The sequence below is a fragment of the Engystomops pustulosus genome, chromosome 8, assembly GCF_040894005.1.
Source record: "Engystomops pustulosus chromosome 8, aEngPut4.maternal, whole genome shotgun sequence".
Taxonomy (NCBI): Eukaryota; Metazoa; Chordata; class Amphibia; order Anura; family Leptodactylidae; genus Engystomops; species Engystomops pustulosus.
In genome coordinates, this window is record NC_092418.1 from 26,083,817 (window position 1) to 26,101,099 (window position 17,283).

General features: G+C 43.0%; 1 protein-coding gene across 1 annotated transcript in view; it reads left to right on the forward strand.

The window, feature by feature from the left end:
• The first annotated feature begins 16,809 nt into the window (after positions 1-16,809).
• Positions 16,810-17,283, forward strand: part of MICALL2 (MICAL like 2) — a 44,656-nt gene continuing 44,182 nt past the window's right edge. Inside the window, exon 1 of the mRNA XM_072120383.1 lies at positions 16,810-17,021. The gene's annotated coding sequence lies outside the window, so the exon portion shown is untranslated. The remainder of the gene's footprint in view (positions 17,022-17,283) is intronic.

The window sequence follows — 17,283 nt, forward strand, 5'->3', positions numbered from 1 at the left end:
AGGACCTTTGGAGGACCTTCAAAGGTCCTGAAATGGCTGTTGTGTACATGTATATTGAGAGCAGGATGTACAAGGATTTTTTGGGTAAGGGTTCTTATCAGTATAACGTCTGGGTGATTTCAGTGGCCATGCTCCCCCTAAAAGGCTTGATCCTCGGGCTAACGCCCAAACCGCCTATGTAATAATCCACTACTGGGTGGGTCCCCATAATCCTGCCTTGACTCTATTTGTCACTGCACAGGGTCTGTGCACCTATGCAATGAGTGTCACTATATAACACTGTACTAATCTATTGCCCCATGTGGACATTTGAACCGGGTCCTGGTTGTGTCCACAACCTCTGTGTCCCTATAACTAGGCCATTACTAATACTATGTCTCATGGTTAAGACTAATCTGCACAATTGTCCCTTCCTTGTCAACAATTGTAACACTCCCCTCCCCCATATACATCCCCTCGCCATTACATATACACAAGGCAGTGCGGTGCCATCCGCATACATATAATGACATGGCGGGCGCGGTAACACTTTCCTGTACGTCTGACATGTGCTAGAATCCATTACATCCCCTAATTAATTTGGCTCCGTTTTCCTTCGGAGATCACTTAATTAAAGGACCATTGAATGGAAATGCAAACGAGTGATTTATATGCAGATCTTATAACACCTTCACTATGGGAGACAAGAGGATTCAGAAACTGATACAATAAATGAGTTTATTCTCCATAACCCTATAGATGAGTGAAGGCTCTGTGACCCTGTAGCAGGGGTGAACCCTAACTCTCAGCTGCCTGAGGGCTCGCTCTTGAAACACACCTACCTCCACCCCCATCCAGTAGTTATATAACACAATAATTTTTTTTAGCAAGTGGGTTCTCCATGAAGAATATCACACCCATGCTTACATTGGGTGTGAAGATGCACTATTTTTAGGTGGAAGATCCTGATTTGTAGCAGGTGACTGCTGCCTGAGGCAAGAGACTCAACTCGCCTTCAGGGATGGTGCACCCCTGCTCTTTAGGAGATAGTCTGCCATTTAGTTATACCGTTCTGTATATTTGTAGATATAGATATACAGATATTATAGAGATTATTGCAGGCATGACATCATCACATTGCACATACGGCCCTGCTACATTCAGCAATAGGAGCAATAGGAGGCCGGCACAGTGGCTGAGTGAGTAGCACTTCTGCCTTGCAGCACTGAAGTCCTGGGTTAAAGTCCCACCAAGGTCAAGATCTCCAAAGAGTTTGTATATTCTCTCTGTGTTTGCGTGGATTTCCTCCGGGTCCTCTGGTTTCCTCTCGCACTCCAAAACATACTTGTAGGTTGTTTAGATTGTGAGCCCCATGGAGACAGGGACCAATTTGTCATGCTTTGTGCAGCGCTGCATAATCTGTAGGCACTATATAAAATAAAGAATTATGGGAGAGGAGGCATAGTGATAGTGCTGGAAGCTGACAGCCGGAGGAGGCCGACAGAGTTGATGTTCCAGGACATAACTCCCATCTGTCAGGACAGAGCCCGAAACCCCCCTAAAAAGTCAGAATTTCCTCAATGATGGAAAGTTCCTCCAAACACCGTTCGCTCCCTTCTTGACGTCAAGTCATCTTTGTGTTGTGGAGGCATCACTAACAGGCAACGGTCTCTGCCCCAGAGGTGCAGCACCCAAAAGTAGCCCTTTACGAGGGAAATGCACTTTTACACCCTCTTTATACCTGATCAGACCAGATACATCTGAGTATCTGCATGTTCTGTATCTTGCCATATGATGGAAGCTTCTCCTTACAGGGGGGGTACATAGTGGCACATGGAGATTATATTAGCTTCTGTATGGACAGATATACTATAAGTATTTAGGATTCTTTTAAGAACTACAAAAACTTTAATAAAAAAAAATCTCCTTGAGATAAATCTGTGATTCTTAGAAGAGGTTTCTCAATGCCGATGAGACCTAGCAGCGAGCCTATTAAAGAACGCGCCAGGGGGGCGCCGATGGAAATAACAGGACAAGAGTTTTCGTTCTGCAAGCAATTCTCCGACTGTAAATGTTTATGTCATTTTTGGAGTCCCCCCCCTCCCCTACCTGGCAATGAAGAAGCTGCTGTAAATGTAGGATATAAAACACGCCGACCCCCTATTACCGCCGCGGCACGGGCCCTGTACCAGGTTTTGTTTCCTTTGTGCCTGCCGCTGTCAGTGGGGTCACAGGTCGCTGCTTGCAGTCATGGTAACAATGGATCTTATTGCAGATGATAAGTCCCAGAAGAGGCGACTCCTGACATCACCCGCGTTAATCTGCCTCTTCCCATCCAATTCATTATGCATATAGGAGAGGGAGCAGGGAACATGCAAATCACCTCCAGGAGACAACGCCAAATCCGCTAATAGCCAAAAACAATGACAGGCCTCACGTGACTCCTTCATTAGTCGGAAACTGGACACAACTCATCTATAGGGGGCGCACTACAGCACCTTTCCTATATACTGTACACTGTTATCCCCAATCGTTTTGGCCACTGATATATAGGAAGAAAAATCACAATAAACTAAATGTAATGGAGTCAACGAGGCTTCTGGTATAGTCCAGGCGTACAAGATAGGTTTGTTCTTAAGTTGAATTTGTATGTAAGTTGAAACTGTAGATTTTATAATTGGAGATACAGGCATTTTTTGCCCCTGTGACAATTGTAATTTCAAAAATTTTTGATGTAATTGGACCAAGGATGATCAATAAAGCTTCATTACAGACACTTTACAGCTGATCATTGCAGTCTGGGACTATAGTAACATCCAGAGAGCTTCACCAGAGGTCATAGTGGGCAGAGGGGTCCGTGTTTAACTAGGGGTTGTCTGTAAGTCAGGTGTCCTTAAGTAGGGCACCACGTGTATATTTTACAAAAATATCTGAGGAACCTCTGAATGCTTGTATGAAAGATCCATAGTGGGGGATCTTATGTAGGTTGTAATACTTATTAGAGAACAGTTAGACAGTATCTTATCTTATAACATTGCATTGTGTCATTCCTCTGTTATTCCTCCTAAACATTGAAGAATAAAGGAACAACTGGGTTTTACCACTTCCTTCTTCATATAGATCACACACCCCAATTGGTAACTTCTAGTTATGAACTTATTGGTGGATTTCTAGGAGGAACAGATGTACGAGGATTTCATGAGTGAAGGTCCTTCTCAGTATAACATTTGGTGGGTGGTCGGGGTGGCCATGGGCCCCTTAGAAGGCTTGGGTCCCGGGCTACTGCCCAATCTGCCTAGATTATAATCTTCTATTGCCAGTCAATATCAACGACCTGAAAGTGGCGCTCACCAGAGGACGAGGAACCGTTCAACTGATGTTTGGGCCAAAATGATATAACGGATCCCGGGAATGCAGAACGATAGGGTTGATAGGTGACTGCCACCAGCTAAGGATCAGATATCTAACCTCATTACATCTAGGCCTGAGATCACTAAGACTTCATATTGACCCGTTCACCATCTGCTTCATTGATAAACAGTTATTTGGTCGCATGTGAGAAGTTCTTCTCGTGGCCAGACTAAACATTCATTCCTAGGCTGTAAACACCGGACTCTCCGGCCCCAAAAAATAAAACATTGTGGTTTCCCTACTCAATCAAGTGCTCTCTACATCCGGTGGACTTCTCCAGTGACAAGAAATGTTCACATCTAATGGTTGTCATAGACTATTATCCGGTCTACTCTAGACCACTCATGGCCCACTATATCTGTAAGGAACTTTCATCACTCGACCTTACCAACTATACATCTTAATTCCCTTAAGGTCTCCTACCAATGAACTGATCGCCAGACTAGAGGTCGTTAGATATTTCTGGAGCTTAGTTACTTCTCACTGGATAACATTGCAGCATCATATGGGCAACCACCTCGCATAGAACTGAGCTGCTGTATCTAAGCTGCCTTATATGGCCATTCACCTTCCATAGAGTTTAGTTATTGTATCTAAGCTGCCATTATATGGGAACCCCCTATATAAAGCTGAGCTGTTGTATCTAAACTGCCTTGTTAGTAAAGATATATTACTCATATTTGTAATTTTTTAAGAACTTGGCAATGAACCTGGCTTTTAGTTGTGTGTGAATGGGTCTGGTCAGCTGTTAAAAGATGGAGATGGGCATGTGGAAAAGTTATGTGGGGGGCCCAAGCATCAGACTTTTAATACAACCTTGGGCATAGGTAGAACCCATTTAAGTACCCCGACTTTTATTAGTGCACTGATTAGGATCCCTAAAATAAGGCACAAGTTTAGCCCATTTATTTGGGCATGCTCAGAGTCATACAACCTCTATCACATGGCGGAGTTGGAGCCCATTTATTTGGGCATGCTCGGAGTCCTCCAGCCTCTATTACATGGCGGAGTTGGAGCCCATTTATTTGGGCATGCTCGGAGTCCTCCAGCCTCTATTACATGGCAGAGTTGGAGCCCATTTATTTGGGCATCCTCGGAGTCCTCCGGCCTCTGTTACATGGCGGAGTTAGAGCCCATTTATTTGGGCATGCTCAGAGTCGTCCAGCCTCTATTACATGGCAGAGGAGGACCCCATTTATTTGGGCATGCTTGTAGTCCCCTTGTCTATATCACAGGGCAGAGGTGGAGTCCATTTATTTGGCTTGCTCAGAGTCCTCCAGCTTCTATTACATGGCGGAGTTGGAGCCCATTTATTTGGGCATGCTCAGAGTCATCCAGCCTCTATTACATGGCAGAGGAGGACCCCATTTATTTGGGAATGCTTGTAGTCCCCTTGTCTTTATTACATGGCAGAGGTGAAGCCCATTTATTTGCTCATGCTCAGAGTGCCCTTGTCTCTATCATATGACAGAAGTGGAGCCCATTTATTTGGGCATGTTAAGAGTGCTCTTGTCTCTATCGCATGGCAGAGGTGGAGCTCATATTTTTGGGAATGGAGTCCCCAGGCCTCTATCACATTGCAGAAGTGCGTCCCATTTCAGTGCCCCCCAACCTTGCTTTGGTTTTTAGTGCTCTGAATGAAACCCTGTTACTTCCTACAAATGAAATTACTTAAAAAAATAATCACTGTGGCCTCTAAGTCAGCAAAGCTTACCAAGAAGATAGGTCCGCTAACATTTCAATATATACCTCCAACTAATCCCCTTGGCTGCGGCATTCATGGGGTACAATCTGTGGCTTTGCAAAGTTACGTTTCACTTGGAAGATTTTAATGAAATCCCCTTGCTTTTCCTTGCTTCCCTGCTCCCGGGAGATATCTCCCCTCTCTAGGAATACAGTTTTTTTTCCCCTCATTCTCAATTATTTTTAGCAAATATAATCCAACCCAATTTTTTTTTTCGCGGCACACATCTTTAAATCATGCCCTTTTTACCAAAGGCTAATGCTGCGGCTAATGAAACCTGAAGATTATAACACAGAACTGTTGGAACTCGCCGCAACAATTAAGAATTTAATTAAAATACAATAAGATAGTTATTGCAGGGTAATTAAGATGGAATAATTGATAAATGTCCTATTAGCATTTAATAATTACAAATAGAACTGATAACATAAAAGTTATGGAGGAAAAACGGCTCCGAAGTCGACAGAAAATCGTTTTATAAACTCTGCTCCAATAATAGATTCCCAAGAAGGTTTATGAATGCCCTTCAATGACTCGTGTGTAGTAGATCTGGGCCGTCTGCTGCTTAGCTTCCCAATCCCTACAAGGACAGTGCCTATCCCACATGGGTGCTGGTAACCTTGCCGCTATGTCACCCTGTTGGATTGTTTTGATCCGAAAAGTTTTGCTTTGTTGTTTTAAAGGGGTTTTCCCACGAACGCAAGTTAGGCCCTATCCACAGGAGACCCCCACAGATCACGAAAGAGAGGGGTCCAAAGGGGTCCCACGTACCTCAGTCTGACCCGTTGAAGCTCCGTCAGGTTAATGGAGCAGACAGCCGTGCATGACCGTTAAGCTCCATTTATCTCTATGGAGCTGACGGAAGTTGCCGGAAATTGAGACCCCCACCGGTTAGCAAGTTAGGTCCTATCCTGTGGATAGGACCGAACTCATGTTCCTGGGAAAACTCCTTTAAGAAGCCTTCAAAGGGGTAAACATGACTAAAACAGACAGTGGGTTATGGACCTACTATGTCACCTAACTGGATTGACTGCTAATTATATTTCTTAGGAACATTAGGTTGGTACTGTAGTGCCCTGGAGGAGAGGAGCATTGAACTTTGGACCTTTACAGACATTTGAATATTTCCCCTATAAGAAGTCAGCACTTCTTACTTTATTTCACATTATTCTATAGTGTTTTATGATATACATTCTGTATAGACCTGTAGAAAGGGTTAATGAACATTGAGAGACATTTCTGACTGTGTATCTCTAACTAAAGAGACGCTAATAATTTTCCAAAGCTATAGAAGAAATTGTTTTGGAGGGGAAAAAAAGACTTGTTTACCAGATAAGCAGACAGCCTGATCTTTAGAATGACAGGTGATGTCTGGAAAGTTGTTTAGAACTTTAGAAACTTTCTGTCATAGAATATTATGGGGATTCAATGTAAGTCTATGGAGGAATGCTTTGTCATTGTTTGTGATGAAATGTATCCATTTCTTCCCCCATAGAAGGTATATAAAGAGAACAGTCGATGCCCTAGTGTCCTGCAGTTAGGTAACAGAGTAACCACAAGAAGAAGTGAGATATTCTGTCATAGACAATGGGCACATAGCCTATGCCCAGGATACCAGCCTTCAGAGAAAGAGATGGACAGCTACTCCGGCCTTTCCTCCCCATGAAATCCTTATCCTGCCAGGGAGGAGGTTGGAGAAGCAATCTAATGCTTTGTTTGTATTGTTTCATACTTGAATTTCCTAAGTGCAGTCTCTATATAAGTGTCAGCTGACATGTTTGAGTGTAAAAATTTAGCTATAAGGTACCAATCACAACCTACTCACACAGGCTACTCAATATGCCGGATTGACTGCATGGTCTCCAATGTTATCTGGATTGTGCGGGACACACCTGAACCACCCAACACGAACTTAAAAAGCAATCCAGCTCATCTCTATTCACTGATCGGCCTTCTAATATATAACATATGTCATATCCAAACCCCCCACCCGAAAAGTTCTGGTCTGCTCATCTCTATTCCTGAAGGATATGTCGATGGCAGAAAATTTCACTTACAGAGACCTTACGTATTGATACTAGGACAGGTTAGTCTCTGGACTACTACTTGGGAACACGCGGTAAGATAAAGTAAAAAAGTAAAGTTGACCTCATATGGAGCCTCCCTGTGTGAATGGTTTCCTATATGATAAGCAGTTGTGTTTAGGTGAAGAAGCCAATGCACCTCTAATTCTTAAAAATAGTTGGGCCACAAATGACAGTGTGGAAAGGGGATGAGTGTCTGATTATTGGGTGACCAACTTTGGGACCTCCAGTGATCACAAAAAGAGTGGTCTGCAATGTGAATGAAGCTCCGATGCACATGAACAACCTAGGCCAGTGGTGGCGAACCTTTGGCACGGGTGCCAGAGGTGGCACTTGGAGCCCTCTCTCTGGGCACCTTGATCATCACCCAGCACAAAGGTCACCATTCAAGACACAAGACCTCCTCCTGCAGTCATAGGCAGCCCAGGACTTAAGCGCTATTTTAAAGTGACTTGAAGTGCAGGAGGAGCACTTTGATTCATCTTGTTAAGGGGACCTTAGAGGGAAGCTACAATAATAATCTGAATTTCTTCTTTTCTACTGTACTGGAGTCCTCAGGATGCCAATACGTTTGAAACCTGTGAGTTACTTTAGTTACCTTAATTTGGCACTTTGTGAAAAATATGTGGCTTTTGCTGGTAGTTTCGGCACTCAGTCCCTAAAAGGTTTGCTGTCACTGACCTAGGCTCCTACTTCTATGGCTGTGGTGGTCATGCATGTGCATCAGCCTCTTGACTGGGTCTCCAAGTGGTCAGGATCCCTGCAAAGAAACCCTCATCCTAATAGGAATGAGAGAGACAAGGATCAACTGGAGGAGAGCTATTTGGAGCAGCACTTTGGCCAATAGGCGCTTTATATCTCTATGACCCCCTTTATCTCCTATGGTCCTTCCACAGATAATGTGACTACATGTCTGATGTACAACCCAGAACATCACACGTCAAGCCAGAGCATAATTCCATATTAGTATTTTATTATATTGATACAACAGAAGACATGAAGATCCCTCTGATCAAAGGTCGCCCAGTGAGATTAGATAAGCTCTTGGTGGAAGTAGCCGCACTCCTCCGGTTTCACTCGTATGGAATGGGCCGTGCCTACAAAGGCGCTGGCTTACAGGAATCCATTACACTGTTCCGTCTCATTACTTATGCCGAGTGTGGACAGGGACCTGTTAATCAGTTTCTTGTAAGTTATACTGTAACTGGACCCCTGCGGGGGAAATGTATACCATGTGCTGGGATGTATCAGGATTCACATATACACCAATGATGGGAGGGGGCATTGTCTCACACCAACAAAGAGACTATACAAAACAATAGTCTGTTTTTGTATTGGAGGACACTGCATGGGTCATATGTTAGATTTCACTTATAACTAACAAGGTTCCTGCCTTTACCAAAATTTGGAAACCATGGGACACCCATTGGACTGTGGAGATCAACTCTACAAACTGATCCTCTGTTCTCTTTATATATTCCCCACCCTACATGCTGTCCATGTATTGTGTGTTGTTAGTGTTTGTACTTGTTAACTGTTCTCTACTTGGATATTTCAGTTTGGGAGTTTATCCCGGGACGGGCGATGGTTCCTGGGTTGTATGAATATTATGTCCCCTAGAAGTCCGGAATCACTTCCTACATCTGGTATTAGAATCAGTGTTTTGGAGAATGGAGGATGTGTCCCTTCTGCCTAAATTCTATCTGTGGTTTCAGGACCTTTGGAAGACCTTCAAAGGTCCTGAAATGCCTCTTGTGTACATGTGTACTGAGAGCAGGAACATATGTACAAGGATTTCATGGGTGAACGTCCTTCTTAGTATAAAATGTGGTGGGTGGCTTGTGTGGCCATGGGCCACCTAGAACACTTGGGCCCCTGGCTACTGCCCAAACGGCTATATTATAATGCATTACCGTACCTACTGCTTCTGATTGCGATACCACGGTGACTATTTAATCTCTCTGTCATATAGCAGCCAAAATTCGGGATTTAATGAACTTTTCACCACCTGGACTCGTCTACTGCTGGGGACCTCCCCCTACTACGTGACTTTGCTTATTTCATGTTGTGAATTTTTTTGAACATTTCTCAATAAAAAATAAAAATAAATAATTTAGTTGTAAATAATAAAATGTTTCCAAAAGAGAATAGTCACTTACAGAACTCCCTGTTCTTTGAGATTTGGTTGGGGTCCAGGTACCCTCCAGACATCATAGGCTGGGGCATAAATATGGACTCGTGTGCCATGGGGGGAAATTCAGCTTCAAACCCCTCCTTTGCAAATTTTTCTTAAATTTAAAAGAAGCTCCTTCTATGCAACTTTAGCCAATAGTGAACCTCTGAATGGGGCCCCACTTACCCCTTAAATAACATACATACAGTATATACACACCATATATACATACATACAGTACCATATACACCTATGAATCACATATATGGACACGGACATACAGCATATTCACATTGAATACCCCAAATGCCAGGACCCCCTGATACTGTGTGCCCCATAGCAGCTGCTGTGGCTGCTACCGCATTAGTTACACCCCTGGCAGGCAGGCAGGGTCTTATAAATACAGGGCCACATGCCTTGTTGACTACCCAAAACAACAAATGAATAATACATCTTTCAATTAAGGCAGCTGAGATACAGCAGCTCAGCTCCATGTAAGATAGATTGCCATATAATGGCAGCTTAGGTACAGCAGCTCAACTCTATGTAAGGTGGATGACTATATAATGACAGTTTAGATACAGCAGCTGAGCTATATGTAAGGTAGGTGACTGTATAATGGCAGCTTAGATACAACAGCTGAGCTATATGTTTGGTATACGCCTATATAATATTGTATGTTCATCAACTGGTGCCTGGTGAGAAGCCATTATGTTCCAGTGACGTCTGCTCTGAATGTAGTGAGATTGGAGTAAAAGGAGAAGAATGCAAACCTTATAGCTGCATATTTCTCTATATACTCTAATTCTACTTCTGATATTAAAAAGTTTGATGCAGGCACATCTGACAGCTTGTGTCATAAATCTCAGTGCACAGAGTAAGGTTGAAGGAATTACCATGCATAAATTGCAAGACGCCAAAGGGCATGAAAGTGTTTGGGCACACTCCCATCTTGGCTTTTATACCTAGTGGTAGCTGCAACTATAGGTGTGACACTGCTCGGAGATGTTTGGTTTTTGGACAATAATCTCGGGGACTGTCCCAGATTTTTCCTGATGTCGACAGCAAATTGGTGGACATTACAGAAATGAGGTGAGGTAAGTCTTTCAGCTGAACATTACGATACATACATTACATATATACAATACATACATATATACAATACATACATTACATATATACAATACATATATACAATAAATACATTATATATGTATATACAATACATACAATAATAATAATTCCTTTATTTATATAGCGCACACAGATTATGCAGCGCTGCACAAAGCATGACAAATCATTCCCTGTCCCCATGGGGCTCACAATCTAATCAACCTACCAGTATGTTTTGGAGTGTGGGAAGAAACCGGAGGACCCGGAGGAAACCCACACAAATACGGAGAGAACATACAAACTCTTTGCAGATGTTGACCCTGGGACTTGAGCCCAGGACACCAGCGCTGCAAGGCTGTAATGCTAACCACTGAGCCACCGTGCTACCCCTATACATTACATATATACAATACATACAATATATATATAGTAAATACACTGCCAAGAAAAAGTGAAGATCTGGACATATTCTTTAGTTGTCTCTGGGCCGCTTAAGGACCAGCATAGTTGTGGGGTGTACAGTATATACACATGTATGTCAACAATACCCGTGACTATAACTCTTTGTCTGTTGTTTCCTATCATCACTTTGCTTCCTCTTACTCAGCGGTCACAATACTATTGTGTCACCCCCAGACAGGATGTTATGTGCTGCGGCACCTGGTGACCCCCGGACACTGGATTGTGTAGATTCTATCTGCTGATCCCTATACATATACTGTACATAAGGAGGTTATTTCATGTAACTGAAGGAAAGACAATTTTTTTCAAATATTAAAGAAGTTGCACAAGTCAAGAAAAATATTCTTGGAAAAACAGCGCCACACCTGTTAATGTGCAGTATTGCAGCTCTGCCCTATTCATTTCAATGGGAATAATCTGTGGGATCGGACGCAAGCCATTGTGGTGTATGGAGGCCCGGAGAGATATTACAAGAAACTGAAATATTGACTTGAAAATACACAACCCGAGGCAACTTTTACACAAATTGTCATTGTCACCTTCTGCTCTGGGTATAAATAATTGTTTTATAGCATTCACTGCACACAAGTATTTATGGGCATTGTCCTATCTCTACAACACAGGAAGGGAAACTTCTCATATGAAAATTTAGTTTCCTTTTAAACCAGAAGTCTTATCTTCACTTGAAGGAAATCTACCACCAGGATGAAGGATTGTAAACCAAGCGCACTTACATACTGGGGGTTATATAGAAGATAGGTTCTATAGGTTTGTTCTTAAGTTGAATTTGTATGTAAGTTGAAACTGTATATTTTATAATTGTAGTTCCAGACAAAATTTTTTTTCGGGAATTGGAGTTTCAAAATGTTTTGCTGTAATGGGAAGAAGGATCATCAATAAAGCTTCATTACACACACCTTACAGCTGATCATTGCAGCCTGGGACTAAAGTAACATCCCGAGAGCTTCATCAGATGTCACAGGGGGCAGAGGGGTCCGTCTGTAACTAAGGGTCGTCTGTAAGTTGGGGACCGCCTGTAGACAGATAGATATGAGATAAAATAGAAAATAAAAAATAGAAAAAGGCGGCGCCACAAGGTAGTGGAACAATCCAAGTGGTTTTTATCCCCCAAGCTGCCACGTTCCAGCTTCATCTGAGGTTTGAGAAAAGCTTGGGATGACGCTGAAACGTGGCAGCTTGAGGATAAAAACCACTTGGATTGTTCCACTACCTTGTGGTGCTGCCTTTTTCGATTTTTTATTTTCTATTTTATCTCATATCTATCTATCTATCTATCTATCTATCTATCTCATATCTATCTATCTATCTATCTATCTATCTATCCATCTCCTATCTATCTATCTATCTATCTATCTATCTCATATCTATCTATCTCATATCTATCTATCTATCTATCTATCTACAGGGGGTCCCCTACGTAATATAGGACCTGGCCGGGTGCTGGGTGCTGCCACCCACAGATATCATCATAGCATTGCTGTCAAAAAAGTTTCGCTGGAGAACCCAAAAGCTGCAATCTCCATTATTTATGACCCTGCCATCTGGTTTCCATGACCTTTGACCAGTAGATGTAACCGGGGCTGTGATAGATTTGGGGATGACTATGGTATGTGCCCCCAGGAAGATCTCACTCCGAAATGTATAGGATGTGATGTAACATCTCCGGGCAGAACTGTCAGAGGCGCTACATTTCTCAAACACTGTACAAAATTTGATGAATTTGGGGCAAATTACAGAATCGGAAACTCCAGCAAAATTGCTACATTTCATCCAATGTATAAAATGAAGTCCATATATATCTCCCACACAGGTCAATTCCTGTACATCTAACTACAGATCCCTACAGAATATTCCCTCTAATTAAATACGTTGCAGAATTTACTGCCATGATTTTGGACCCTGGGGACAGAGGAACTTGAAGAACACTCAACATGAGTAAATGTATCCCTGTATATCAGCCTCCTGTACATTATAACCCCCCCCCCCCCATTACCATCTTATTAGTAGATGCAGGATTGTATTCCCATAGGTGAGGAATCCTATAACTCCCATCCATAGTGATACAATCCTAATGGAATTGAGTTACTGTCTCTTTTACTGTCTCCACTCAGGTGGGCTCCTCGTGGCTCACAATGTTTGGGTTATATTATTATATTATTGCATTTGGAAGCTTAGAGGTTTGTAGTTGAGATGATGGAACTTGAAAGGATTAAGTGGAGATGAGGTAGTTATGTATCTACTCGCATTATAAATGGGTGGGATATAATAAATACATATGTAGGGTTTGACCCTGCAAACTACAGACTGTGCTGGGTATCTGTTTAATCATATCTTTGTGTGTTGTGTTAATAGCAGCAAGACTGTGAAATATAATTTATATTCGCAGATTGTAGCTGGACTTGAAACCCTGGCGGTGTGTCCTTACACTGCTGTGCTCTGTGTTCCCTGAAGATGACATTAGATATTGTCCCTGGAGATCTGTGTAATCATAGCATTGTGTGTGTTGTTAGTAGCAGCAGCAGGACTTTGAAATATGGATTTATATTCCAGGATTGTAGCAGGAGTTGAAGCACTGGGGGTGTGTCCTTACACGGTGGTGATCTGTATTCCCTTCAGATAGTGTTAGCTATTGTCCCTGGAGATCTTTGTATTCATAGCATTGTGCGTATTGTTAGTGGCAGCAGGACTTTGAAATTTGGATTTATAGTTCAGGATTGTAGCTGAAGTTGGAGCACTGGGGGTGTGTCCTTACACTGCTGTGCTCTGTACTCTCTGCAAATATTGTTAGGTATTGGCCTTGGAGAACTGTGTAATCCTACCTTTGTGTGTGTTGTTAGTAGCCGGTGGACTTTGAGTAATGGATTTATATACCAGGTTTGTAGCTGGAGTTTGAGCATTGGGTGTGAGAAGTATATTTATATTCCAGGATTGTGACTAGACTTTAAGCATTGGGTGTGTGATTACACTGCTGTGCTCTGTGCTCCCTACCTTAATCTACTTCACATCTATCCTTTTCTTTAAGTTAACTCTGTAGTTATCACCTAAAAGTTTGGAGCAGCTTAAAAGAATAATAATTTCTTTATATAGCGCACACAGATTACGCAGTGCTGTACAGAACTTGCCAAATCAGTCCCTGATATGGGGCTCCAAATCTAATCAACCTACCAGTAAGGAGTGTGGGAGGAAACTAGAGGAAACCCACGCAAACACGGAGAGAACATACAAACTCTTTGCAGATGTTGACTTGGGTGGGATTCAAACCCAGGACCCCAGCGCTGCAAGGCAGAAGTGCTACCCACTCAGCCACCGTGCTGCCCAAAAGGGAGTTTACCACCTCCCAACACCCCCACAAGTAAAATCAGCAATCTGTAGGACCCTTTATAAGCTTTCCACATATATGTTTCCTACAATGTCCCATTTTAGAGAAAATTCAATTTGTCTTTATGCAAATTAGCTTCCCGGTGCACCAAGGGCGGGGTTATGTCTGCTGGTGCACGTTTTATTCTTTCTATACTTCTCTCTGCCACAAACTTGAAGCGTCCCTTTATCCAATGACTAAAAGCCCTTGCAGGAAGGAGTTGTAGTAGACTACAACAAGTGCACGAACAAGCGAAGCCCCACCCCTGGTGCACTCAAGAGCTAATTTACATAAAGTAAAACATTTTATTTTGTCTAAAATAACAGATGGCTTGGAAATTAGACAGTCTGCAAAACTTACAAAGTGCTGAGTTTAGATGTGCAGTGATTTGCGGGGTGGAAGTTTCTTCAATGCAGAGGGCTAAGAGCACAGCAATGTGAGGATACGCCCCCAGTGCACTTGGAGAAGTTACAGTAGAATATGAATCCATTTTTCACAGTCCTAATGCTACTAACATACTCAGAGGTAGTGTCGCATGTTCAAAATGTTACAGGGAGGCGCCTATGGTGGACATACACATTATATACGTGAATTATTTTCACGAACATCAAGACTAATTGTAAAGTAAATAGCTTCATGATGTAGTGTCCTGTTTCTCGCTTATTGGGAGTTTACAATTAAAACCTCCTTTAAAGGGGTTGTCCAGAGGTTGAAAAACATGTGTGCTTTCTCTCATAAACAGCGCCACACCTGACTATGGTTGGTGCCGGTATTGCAGCTCAGCTGTACAGAGATGAATGGAGCTTTGTTGCAATACCACACACCGCCCATGGTCAGGAGAGGCGCTGTTGCTGGAAGTAAGCAGCCATATCCTGTATTCTGGAGTCATGGGTACAACACCTGACATTGTACATGATACTTACACTACTATGGGGAAACCCCCTAAAGCAGCGCCACCCCGGTGGTGAAATCCTATGAGTAATGTCTCCTGGCTGCAGGGAGACACGTTTCTGCTCGCTTATGTTATCTCATTGCACAATTCTGTACTTACTGGGATCGTGTCTCATGATCTACATGACATATACAGATGTAGCAGAGCTGATAATGACCCGAGGTCCTTAGTTTACATACTTGGTGAGGGAACTCAATCCCAGAATCAGACATATTTTCCCCCAGGGGGATCAATAAAGTTGTTTTGTTTTGTATTGTATATGTCTATCAGCTTTCGTATCGATGACCTATCATTATTACATGTCACCACTATGGGATCGGTGGGGGTCCGACACCCAGACCCCCTACTGATCTACTGCTCCAGATAAGGGCAAACGTCAGAACCTTTAAAGGGGATGGAGAAGTCCAATTTATTGTATAGTTGGAGTATATACACGTGCCTCATAACCAGGACCTCTCCGGATACCTACCTGCTGCCCGAGATGCCCCCTGGTGGGTATGTGTGATGGTCCATATCCTAAGAACAACGGGTAAGTATCTTACCACCCACTGGGACATCAACAGTAGCCCACAAATGGAAGTTCCCCTATATATATATATATATATATATATATATATATATATATATATATATATATGAGGGCGCTTTCACACCATGCGTTGCGTTTTTTGATGCGTTTTTGACCTTGACCTTGATCACATGTTGAAGTAACATTTGCTAAAACGCAATGTAACCTTTTGAATATGCGTCACTACCGCATAAAAAATGCAACGCAACGCCCTGAAGTTCTGATGGGCTTGACCAACGCTTCATTCACTTCTATGGGGCACTCACATGAAGCACTTAGGGTGATGGCACACGTGGCGTTTTGAGTGCGTTTTTGGCCCGTTTTTTTATAAGCAGTCCGCATACATTTTTGACCAGTTTGAATTAAGATAATTGGTCAAATCTGTCAAAAAACGGATGCGTTTTTTAAACGGACTGCTTAAAAACGGCCCAAAAACGCGTTCAAAACGCCACGTGTGCCATCACCCTTAGGGGGCAATTTAGGGACTTTGTTTTTATGATCCCCAGCGGTTAGATCTAGACCGATCAGAGACTTGTATCATACACCGTACATATGGCGAATAAATGTGGCGTTTCTGTGATGTTTGTGTTTGTGAACGCAAACCAAAGACTTCACCTACAATCACTTAATAAGGTAAGATTGCGTTTGCATCAAGTTCGGTCAACGCAATCTTACTTCGATAGGTGGTCACAGGAGAAGCCCGTGCGTGGCGTTTGCAAACACAACGCAAACGCCACGTGTGAATGTAGCCTAAAAGTATCAGCGCCTTTCCTGCTACTAGTGACTCCATGTTGCCAGTCACACGTCAGTAAGACTCGTGTATTCGTTGGACGCTGGTCTCAGTATATGACATATCTGACACTGCCATGACGCTGCATTTCCAGCCCCTGCACCTCCACAGCTGCGCTCTGTAACTAACAACAGTCTCTAAGCAATGTTATGCTGGGTGATGATGTCATCATCCCACGCCCCCCACCAGAAGCCCCGCCCACTCCCAGTCTCTGGCTGTAGTCAGCTCACACAACAGTCTCACACGCTGAGCTCTGGGCTGGAGGTGACAGGCTTCTCCTGGGAGATCTTCTTTGTACTTTGGCTTATGGAGGACGGACGATACATGTACTGAAGCGAAAGCAACAACTGATTGGAGCCCTTTAAAGTAAGTTGCCTTTAACCGCCACTTGCCTGACTCTTGTATCGCACCTTTAAGTCTCTTTTGTTGGGGGGGGTCACTTTCTTCTGACATCTGCTGGAAAGTTTTTTACGACCAACGGGTCCTGCAAGAGTTTTAGTGTGGGATTTCCTATACCTGGGGGTAAAGTTTCACTCTGCACCCCCTAAAGCTATATCTATGTACATAAGAGTGGATGATTAGTGCCCGCTCTGCGAGCCAGAACTAGGGGGACATTGCCCATTGCCCC